Genomic DNA, 11,159 nt, shown 5'->3' with positions numbered 1-11,159 from the left:
CTGGGGCTGGATGGGCAAAGCAGAGAGGAGGAAAGGGAGGGCACGTCAGGTCTCTAGGTGCATGTTCCTACCTAGAATCTCGGTTGAAGTCCCCAGAGCTCTCCCCAGCTGGGCCTTATAGGATTACAATTGAGTTCACAGCTCAGCCTCTGCGAGAGAGAGCAATTCTGTCTTACTGCCCTCCCCCACTGCTCTATCGAAAGGGGACCGTGGGGCAGCAACCCCCCAGGCCGCCAGCAGCTCCGTCTTTAAGTGAATGGCCTGTGAAATGTTAGAGAAGACCTGCAGCCCTCCTCCCTGGGTGGATATCACCTTCTTCCTTTGGATTTTATAAAGAACCTGATCCTCTTTGCCTGAATGCGGCCAAATAAATGGGAGTCTCAGAGGAGGTTGATGGCTCAGCCATAGAAGTCCCACAGCGACGTCTGGTTTTGATGTATTACTGATGGATATGATCATGCTTACAGAACTAGATCACTTTTGCCAGTTTGAGAGAAAGGTCATGTTTTTAATTTAACTTAATTTCCTACACCAAAGAGAATTTTCAATAGGATATTCGACTTTTGCACCTTTAATGAGGCCAGATGCTCTGGGGCTTGCAGCAATGAAGAGAAAACAGATTTTCTAGTTTACACTTCCACTTGGTGCATTTTCTAAATTGAGCATGTGCAGTTCCTTTAAGGATGTCATTCCCCACTGGCATTTCTTCCTTTCTCATTTTCCTCTCTTTCTCCCTTTCTCTCTCTCTCTCTCTCTCTCTGTCTTCCATTTCCTCCCGTCCTCCCTTCCTTCCTTTCTCCCCCCTGCTCCTCCTTCTCCTCCTCCTCCTCCTCAGGGTTATCTCTGAGCATATAACATGGGCTAAACACTGTGCCTACAGCTTTACAAACATATACTTAATTTTACAGGTGAGGAAACTGAGACTCAGCAAAGTTAAGTAAGGAGGATAGTATAAATCGTGTAATGGAACTATAGGATGAGTAACAGGGTTGTTATGAGCTCGGCTACTGCTAGATCATCTGGGTTCAAGTCCAGATCTGGCCATTTATTTGTGATGACCTGGGAAAATTACTTAACCTTATTACCACTAGTCTATGTTGATTGTCTTAAAATTACAGTTTTTAAAAAATGATGATACTTATACATATAAAACGACGTATGTATTGTTAATAGACTAAGGAAACAAGTGCCTGAATACCTTTCAATCGGATTAAGAAGTAGAACATTGGCTATACGTTTGGTGTCGTCCATGTGTTCCTCTCCTGTGGTAATCCCCATCCTCACTGAACCCCACAGCTACCCATTACCTTAGATTTTGGTTTCACATTATTATTATTATTTTTGTTTTTCTATACATGTACTACACACACACACACACACACCATTCCTAAACAACATATTGATGAGTGTTGTTTGTTTTTGTACTTTGTTAAAGTGAGAAATCCTATAACATATTTTTCTTTGACTTGGTTTTTTTAAACTTTTAAGTATATCAGCCATGTAGTTATATAGTTCATTTATTTCAGTGCTAAATGGAATGCCATTATGTGACTTTCTCTCAATTGATTTAATCTCTTCTCAGTAGACATTTGGGTTGTAGCTTTTTGATACCATTATGCACATTAGTAGTAGACTTTTTCCAGGGGCATATCTGTTGAAGTTTCTCTAGGATATATAACTAAGAATAGGATGGTCATAGTTATATGTATTCAAATTTATGCCCAACTGCTTTCTAAACTTGTTGTAACACATTTACTCTCTGACTGATAGTTTCCATTTTTCTACTTCTTTGCTAGCATTTGGTATTGTCAGATTTTAAATCCTTTGCCAATGTGATGAGTGCGAAATATATCTTGTTGTTTTTAAGTAGCAACTCGTTTTCAATGAAATTGAACTACTTTATTTATGTTCATAGTTATTTGCATTTTCTTTTAGGTAAAGTGCCTCTTTAGGTTTGTTTTTTGTCCATTTCTCCTCTTAGTCTCATATTCCCCATTTATTAAATGAAGGACTGTTCTGGAAGCTCTCTACTGGCCCTTATAGCTCTATGCTCTGTGATTCAAAGACTGATATTTTGATGCAGCTAACTCTTTGCCTTCGCATGTTGTATTCCTCCCCCAGAAATAAGCTTGTATGTCTTAGATACTGATGTCAGCTCCTTGCCCTGTTTCCTAGGTCAAAGATGGTATAGAAAAAGTTTCTCATAGATTAGCTCGAGTGAATTTTTGGACTTTCATCGATGATTTAAAAATCCCTGTTGAAAAATATCTCTTTTTTTCTTGTTTATATTCGGTCAGATATTTATTTATAAGTTGAGCACATATTTATGACTAGCTAGAATCCAGATTTTTCAGTCAAAGACATAATGGTGTGCCCCTTTATTCTGTTTTTCTACTGTTGCTCACTGGTGGTAGAGTCAGAAAAAAATTTTAAAGCCTAGGAGATAAGTTTTTCTTGTTTCTACAAAGTTAGACACACGATCATAGTTTATTTTTAGGATAATTTATTACATGCCTCTTTATTGCTCTGTTTCTAACTCATGTTTTCCTTCAGATCAATGATTTCAAAATCAACAAATCAAAACAAAACAAAATTTCTCCAAACCAATGAACCAACTAATCAACAAAAACCTAAACCTGAACCAGCACAAAAGAACCCAAACATGCATTATCATATCTGATATTACCCTTTGGTTTCGATCAGGAATTACACAGGAGCAGCTAAAATTTCTTGCACAATTGCCAATGTCTGCTCCTACCTCACATTCTTTTTTATCAGGTCAGGGATCCTTGAACCAAAGCAGAAGAATAGGATGTCAGCAAGGGTGGTACAATAGGAGGACCTCCACTCGTATGCCCCCACAGCCCCTCCAGTAATTTGGCAGCCATCGATGGACAGAAATGCTTTGTGGGATCCTGCTTTTGGAATCCAGGTAGGAGGCTATGAAACCCCAGTGGAGCCCAAGACTGAGGAGAGCCATTTAGAGAGGGCAGTTGCACACTTGTGTGGCAGGCTCATCAGCTGTGGTCCTGGTTACAGACTTAGAGACAGCCCTTTCCCCTGGTGGACTTGACTACAGCCTCAGTTGTCCTTGGTCCTGCCAAGGCCTTCTTCAGGCACCATCTGCCAAGGGACCTGGGAGGATCTACACCCTCCCATGCCTTGAGTAAGAGGCCAGCTGACCTCAGTCCTGGATGTGGACCATGAAGCAGCCCATGACCAGCTCCAGTCTCTCTTAGCCACGGCCTGGGCTCAGTCCTGCCTACTCAGGGACCCAGCAGGAGATATGCTCCTCTGTATTCCTAGAGGCAGGCCTGCTGAATTTGGTTCAAGGTCAAGGGTTGTGGATCCTGAAGCACCTCTGTGACTTTGTTCAAGCCCAAACCAGCCCACCTAGTGACCTTCTCAGCGAAGCAGTAGGAGCCTTCCCAGGGACACGGTGGGAACCATACCTTTCCACATACCTGGAACAGGCCCATCGCCATTGGACCCAACTGCAGACCCTGAAATGGACTCTTGTCTTAGCACTAGCCCTTCTGACCAAGGTCCTGGAGGCAGTCCCATTTTCCTAGGAACTAGGAAGGATCCACACTTGCCTCAGTTCCTGGTACCAGGCCTGCCAACTGCGGACTCCACTGTGGACCAGCAGCTGCCATGTAACCTGGCTTCAACCCTGCTCAAGTACAGTACCAGAGACAATCCCAAAACCAGTCCGTAAGGCCTCAAAGAGGTGTTTGCTTCTTCAAATGCACAGATGAAGACACCAACACTACATGGATCATGAAAAATCAGGTAAACACCAGATAATCAAAGGAAAGAAATAAAAGTCCAGTAACCAACTCCAAAGAAATGGAAATCTACAAATTGCCTGACAAAGAATTAAAAATAATCATCTTAAAAAGCTTAAAAAGATGCAAGAGAACACAGACAACTAAGGAAAATCAAGAAAACAATATATGAACAAAATGAGAGATTTGGTAAAGAAATAGAAACCATAAAAAAGAACCAAACAGAAATTCTGAAGCTGAAGAATACAGTGACTGAACTGAAAAAACTGAATTGAGAGCTTCAACAACAGACTTGATCATGTAGAAGAAAGAAGACAAGTCATTTTAAATTAGCATGTTGACTATAGTTAATAATACTCTATTGTACATTTGAAGTTTGCTAAAAGAGTAGATATTATGTGTTCTCACCACAAACAAAACATGGTAACTATATTAAGTGATGTGTTAATTAGCTTATTTGTGGTAATCATTACACAATGTATACATATATTAAACATCACATTATATACCTTAAATATGTATAATTTTTATTTGTCAATTATACCTCAGTAAAGCTGGAGAAAAAAAAAAGGAAAAATGTTACTCAATGGGATGTCAGAAGGGTCGACGTTTGGCCACTTATTAAGTGTCCAGCAATGTTCTCATGTTATCAGAGGCTCAACTCAGCGTAAAATTGCCAAGTGTCTACGCTGAGGATTTTTGCATCATAGGTAGTGAGTGATCGGGAGGTGACGTGGCTGTAGAAGTCTCTTGAAGGCACATCGCCTTCGTGGAGTTTCCATTCGGCATCAAAGAGGTCTGTGGTGTGGAGCGTCTTTCCTCTGCCTCCTGTAGGCCTTGGAACAGAGTTCAGGATCAGGTCAGAAAATCAGGCCCAATCTTCAGAAGACTGGATTATTGAACTCTCTCTCCAAGAAGCCATAGGAATATACTGAAAGTGGCAGCACTTGGCTTTCATGAGAAAGTTATAAGAGCTGGTTAAAATGCCCGTGGAACTGGTAGCCTCTATTTTATCTCCACAGGGCTGACCAGGAAGGAGCTGGGATGGGCAGGGAGTATGTGTGGGCCAGTCGAAGACAGTGAACTAGAACGTTTGAAGAACACACACAGGTTTCTTTAACTTCATGGTTCAAAATCTCTGAGAATTTTGTTGAAATTTTTCAAAGCTGGAAATAGAAGGGTTTGGAGACCCAAACTTCTAACTTAGAGCAGCTGGCTTACCTGTCTAATATGCATTTTGATTCCAGGTAAAATACCATTTTAAGAAAAGTATGTTAGTCTGGGTTCTCCAGAGAAACAGAGCCAATAGGAGACATATATAATACACTATATAATACATATATTTATAAAGAGATTTATTATAAAGAATTGGCTCAAGTGATTATGGAGGCTGAGAAGTCCCCAGGTCTGATTTATTTGCCTAGGACTGGTTTTTGTTTTTGTTTATATTCCAGATCATTGCTTCTCAAGGTCTGGTGAGTGTCACCCAAAGAGCTGCTTAATACAGATTCCTGGACCTTATTTCCAGATAGTAGGTCTGGGTTGGGGGTCAGAGAATTGCATTTCTAACAAGTTGCCAGATGATGCTATTGTTGCTTGTTTGGGGACCTTTAATTAGATTAGTACTGTTCTAGAAGGTACTTTCATATTTGTTCACATTTGGTGTAATACATGATAGCTTTTTCATTGGTGCCTGTGGTTTTAAATGAAATAATATTTTATGTTATCTGAATTATTTTTAACTGTTTGTTATTTCCCACTAAGTTATTGGCTCTTTGAGGAACAACTCTTACTTAGATTTTGATTAAAGTCAGTTTACACCATGCTCAGGATGTAGATGCTGATTGAATAAGAAAGGAAGGAAAAAAACGATCAGTTGATGGAAGTCCACAGCACTCAGGGCTCCAGGCTCACCCCTCACACCCTCATGCCACATTTCATCCAAACTCTGGAAATTGTGATCTCTCTCACTTCCTGCAGCAACTCACCAGCAGCCCCGAGACCACCCTGCCTCAGGCTGAGAAGTGAGAAATTCTGAAAGCAATCGAACACTGTAAATTTTCACAGCAGTTCAACGGAAAGCTGTTGGGCACAGATGTTTCTGTAATTGTGATATGCTGGGAACATTCTCTGCGCTCCAAGCACGCAGGGCCTCAGCCTCATTCTTCCACCTGGGTGCCTCAGTGGGCAAGTCTCACTGTACTGAGGCTGTAATGGGAACCAGGTGGCAGCATGTGTCTGTTTTAAAAGAGTTGAGCAAAATTCATGTCCCAGTCCCAGTCACTCCTTCCCTCCTGACCCAGCTCATTCCTCGGGGAGCCGGCTTTGCTGATCGTGGACCTCTCTGCTCATTCTCGGCCCCTTGCACAGGACAGGAATGGGATCTCCTGACTGCTGTTGGGTGGAGCCATGGAGGCCTTCCAGCTGCTCTTTGATAGGCTGTAAGAAAAGAACCAGGAAAAGCCTTCAATGGTGTGAAAGGACATGCTCATTCCAAATGACCTCTGTGTGATCAGGATCACTACTGTCATTTTAAAATGACAGAGGTATTTTGAAACTTGTGAGATATTTCTTCCAAGCTGAATTTGCTTTCAGCATATGCCATCCCTCCCTGCCTTTAACTAGACACAGTTCTCATTTGCTTTGGGGCCCTTCCTGCTTGTGGAAGCACAAGGAAGGCTAGGAATAGCGCAGGGGGAAACATCTGCCACTGCTTGAAATGTACACAGCAAAAGTCACAAAAGTTCAGTGAACTGGGAACATTTTCCACAAGTGTTTTCAGTTGGGATAACTCTAACCTGTGCAGACCGTAGCCAGAGGAGCAAGAGGTCAGAGGATGAAGGATGTGGCCTTGTGGACCTGGGAAGAGGAAATGGTGTGGCATCGGACATATCTTGGGAGGACCACAGGCTGTAGTCGGTGTCCCGCCCTGATGACTCAGGCTGAGTGACAGTCCTTGTGCTTACAACTGTCAGCGTTACTGTGTAACAAGAGTCCTTCCATTTCTTTTCACAATTTCTGAATACAAGCTGCTGAAAGACCTGTTTTTACAAACTCTGGTATAACCTTTATGTCTTAATTTTATCACCAATGTGCATCATTATCTATAAAATTATTAAAGGAAACAAGTTTACCCTAAACAGTATTTACTTATCTTCTAAGAGCTAGGAAAAGTGTCTGCTCTCAGCTTTAGCTTCTATTTAGAACATGTACCACATTAAAATATAGTTAGATATTTCTTCTTGGTTCCCATTATTCCCCATGTAGTTTTTTTTGAAATGACTTATGTATCTTTTCGAATCTATAATCTCTCTATGACAAAAAGAAAAAAAGATTACAAGAATATTTGCTGTAACTCAGTGAGGTAATTGGTAAGAAAAAGAAGCTTGCATAAAAACAAAATAAAGCAAAACAAAACCAGACAAACTATTAGAAATAATAAGAAAGTTCAATAAGTTTGTTGGATCCCAGATTAGCTTAAAGATATTTAATATTATTTTTTCATCATAAGTAATCTGTCAACTAAAAATAAAACAAGGTAATCTTTATAGAATCAATAAAAACTATAAAGTATCTAAGAATTAGCTTAATCAAGAGCACACAAGATTTCTACAGAAAAGTGTTAAGTTTCGTTAGAGAACAACCTACTTCAGGGACATCATGAATAGGCAGGATTCTTTGGAACAGACAATAATGCTGGGAAGAACAGAAGGCAGCAGGAAAAGAGACCAAATAGGGACGGACTGACTCCATAAAAGAAGCCGTAGGTGGTTGTCCACAGGAGCTGAGCAGGGCTGTTGAGGACAGGACATTGTGGTCATTCACAGGGTTGCCAGGAGTCAGGATCAACTCAATAGCACATAACACACACATAGAAGATGACATTTAAACGGAGAGACATTGCTTGTTCTTGTATGGAATGAGTCAATACTATGAAGCTGTTTTCTTCCCAAATTAATTTCTGAATTCAATACAATTTCATTTAAAATTCCAGTGGGATATCTTGAAGGACTTGATAAACGTATTCTAAAAATTATATAGAGACATTAAAGTTCATGTGAAAGTAAGTGAACATTAAAAAATAGAAAAAAAGAGGGAATATTTTTTGCCAGATATTGATATGTTAAAGAATAGAATTCATGTAAAAAACAAATAATCCAATTGCAAGGAATTGAGAACCCAGAGACAGACATGTACCTATATATCTATATCTAAAACAGGTATGACTATGTCATCTATGTATTACGTGCATATCAATCATCTATATGTGTGTACATTATATATGTATATCTATGTGTATATTTATATCTACATCCAGAGACTTATTCAAGAAAACTGGCATAACAAATCAGTGAAGGGGTTAGTGGGGAATAAATAGTTTAATAGTTGGATTTGGGAACACTGTCTCACCATATAAAGAAAAATAAACCTAATCACATACAAAAGTGGATTTCAGATGGATTAAAGACTTAGATGTGGGAGGAAATACTATAATGTACATTGAAGAAAGTATAGGAGAATAAAAGCCTTGGAGGAAGAAAGAAATTATTAAAACCATTAAAACAATGCATGAGGCAGAAACATCGATTCTGTCAAATTTAAGGACATTATGAATGAAGTTAATAACAGTTTAACAATTGGGATAGTATTATTGCCATGTCTAATGTGGATAAGATATTACTGTTTAGGACATAAATAGAACTCTTAAAAATCAACATCGCTAGCTATTAGAGAAATGCAAATCAAAACCACAATGAGATACCATCTCACACCTGTTAGAAAGGCTATAATCAACAGGACAAGCAATAACCAATGTTGGAGAGGATGCGGAGAAAAAGGGACCCTCATACACTGCTGGTGGGACTGCGAATTGGTACAGCTAATATGGAAAAAAGTATGGTGTTTCCTCAAAAAACTAAGAATTGATCTACCACATGATCCAGCAATCCCTCTACTGGGTATTTACCCCAAAGACTTGAAAACTCATATCTATATGGATATTTGCACACCAGTGTTCATAGCAGCATTATTCACAGTGGCCAGGACATGGAAGCAACCGAAGTGCCCTACAATAGATGACTGGCTAAAGAAGCTGTGGTACATATATACAATGGAATATTACTCAGCCATAAGAAGAGATGAAATACTGCCATTTGCGACAGCATGGATGGAACTCGAGATAATCATGCTAAGCAAAATAAGCCAGACAGAAAAAGTGGACAATCACATATCATTTATATATGGGATGTAAACCTAAAAGCAACAAAGAGCAGGACAAACAGAGACTCATGGACATAGACTATAGACTAGTGGTTACCAGAGGACTATAGAGTAGTGGTTACAGTGGGGTGGGGTAGGAGCAGGGAGGTAGACGGGGTAAAGGGGGTGAAGTATAGGGGGGTAGGAGGAGGGTGAAGTGGGTAAAGGGGATCGAATATATGGTTGCTGAAGGAAACTGGACTTTGGGTGGTGAACATACAATAGAATATACAGATGTCAAATGATAAGGTACACCTGAAGATTATATGATTGTATTAAGCAATGTTACCCCAATAAACTTAATAAAAAAAATCAACATGGAAAAAAGAAGAACCCTAGGGGAAAAATGGGCCAAAGATATGAATGACCCATTCAACAGAAAATGCCTAAGGGCTGCAGTGCACCGAGATTTATCTATTTTTTGACAGAGATCTGTGTGACAATGACAGAAGCCATAGCAGATGAAAACTTTTTTTCATTGTTGTTGTTGTGGACAAATTTGATTCTCTAGTTCTCATTTTACTTGGAGCTTGAAAGTTGAAGTAGCCCCTTTGGTTCAAATAAACATTGGATCCATTTTTCAGAGTCCCAAGAAAGAGAAACTGGATGTCCTGATAATTTGGATACATAGAGACTTAAGTGGTCAATTTGAATGTTACAAAGAAAAGTGAGTGTGTCTCAGTGAAGTGGGTAATACTGGTTATACAACCCAACTCTAAGACTTGAGTAAACAATTTAGAGTATCCATTACGTGCCGGGCATTATGCTAGAAAATGAGGTGAATTCAAGATGGCTAAGACACGACTTTCTCCTAGAGATCACAATGAAATGATTTTTTTCATATAACAAGCTCCTTGGGGTTCATTGTGATCTGTTTGTAAAGTGAGGATAAGGACTATCGTGCATGGGTTATTGACTTGGAGTGCGCCCTCAATAAATATTAGCATGACCATAAATTCTACTGTGGATATCCTATAGGTAAATCAAGTGCACTTTAGAAATAGTACAACCATAATTCCCCAGTCATTCATTGAACTGTCCATTGTGGAGACCTGTGCTCGATGGTCTGAGATGCCCGAGAAGGCGGAGTGGCCTTGCACTGCTTAGGTCCTGCAGTCGCACTGGGTCAGGACAATTGCTAGAAGAGCATCTCTGACAAAATTGTCTTATCCTTCTGAGAAAGAAACGCCTCACCTCGCAGAAACTTCTGTGGGTCTCTTTCTCCCTGGTCTGTTTGTTCTCTCCTTGGTTGTCATAACCATATTTACGAACCACCCAACCCTTCCCATTAAAAATGACAGAGATGACGGGGTCCAAATGAATCACTTTCTAAGCATCTAAGTCACAGTAATCAATTATAGCTCCCTGTCACTAGGACAATGCTCTCTGTAAATTGGTGATCTTTAAGTAAGCTTGTTAAGAGATCCATTAGGAGGGGGTGTGGACTGTTTTTCTCTCCTTTGATATATTGTTCCAACAAGAAGTCACATGCCTATGAGGCCCTTCACTCACAGGGCTTGAAGTTTTGAGTCACAGATAGGCATTATGGGAGTAAAGAGGACCACTGGGATTCAATAAATTCTGCTTGAGAGAAGGTATCAGATGAAGTCAGAAGCGTGTTTCCTTCCTGTTCCTTGTGGGGAAGGCTGCCTTGTTTGGGGCTTTGCTTTCTTCCTCTCCCTGAAGAACCTACCCCTTCAGCTCATCTTGGTTTATCTCTAATCAGGGCTTAGATAGACATGGCAGAGCGGTAGGGTGGACTGAGTCAGCTAGCTGTAGCGGTGGTAAATAGCCAAGGGCAAAGGAAAAGTTAGGATCCTGTTTTAAGAAGGGATCCCAGTAGGGTTGAATACAGGAAGAAATTTCTTTAGGAATCATCTATATAAATGGGGGGCTGGCAGGCAGCTATTTTAATTTGAGAAGAGATAAGAGAAGACAGGACTTTGATTTGGAATGGAGAATGGGGTTCAGAACTTCTGTTGATCAAGTGGTGACCGCATGGTGTCTGTGTGTTCAGGATGCAGGGTTGAGGTCGACACCACCAAGCAGCAGTGCCCTGAGTCCCCTCTCTGCTTAGTCTGCTGTAGAGTCTGGCATGTGCTGCCACCTCGC

The 11,159-nt window shown here is 40.4% G+C and overlaps 1 long non-coding RNA gene across 2 annotated transcripts in view; it reads left to right on the top strand.

Annotated features, from left to right (window-relative positions):
• Nucleotides 1-4,207, top strand: part of LOC112478501 — a 25,871-nt gene extending 21,664 nt beyond the window's left edge. For both annotated transcript variants that reach the window (XR_003045876.1, XR_003045875.1), the window contains one exon: nucleotides 2,779-4,207. This is a non-coding gene — a long non-coding RNA (uncharacterized LOC112478501). The remainder of the gene's footprint in view (nucleotides 1-2,778) is intronic.
• The last annotated feature ends 6,952 nt before the right edge of the window (nucleotides 4,208-11,159 follow it).

The sequence above is a fragment of the Pteropus alecto genome, unplaced genomic scaffold (genome assembly GCF_000325575.1).
Source record: "Pteropus alecto unplaced genomic scaffold, ASM32557v1 scaffold61, whole genome shotgun sequence".
Classification (NCBI taxonomy): domain Eukaryota; kingdom Metazoa; phylum Chordata; class Mammalia; order Chiroptera; family Pteropodidae; genus Pteropus; species Pteropus alecto.
Note: the sequence above shows the minus strand (reverse complement) of the source record. Positions and strands in the feature narration are given on the sequence as shown.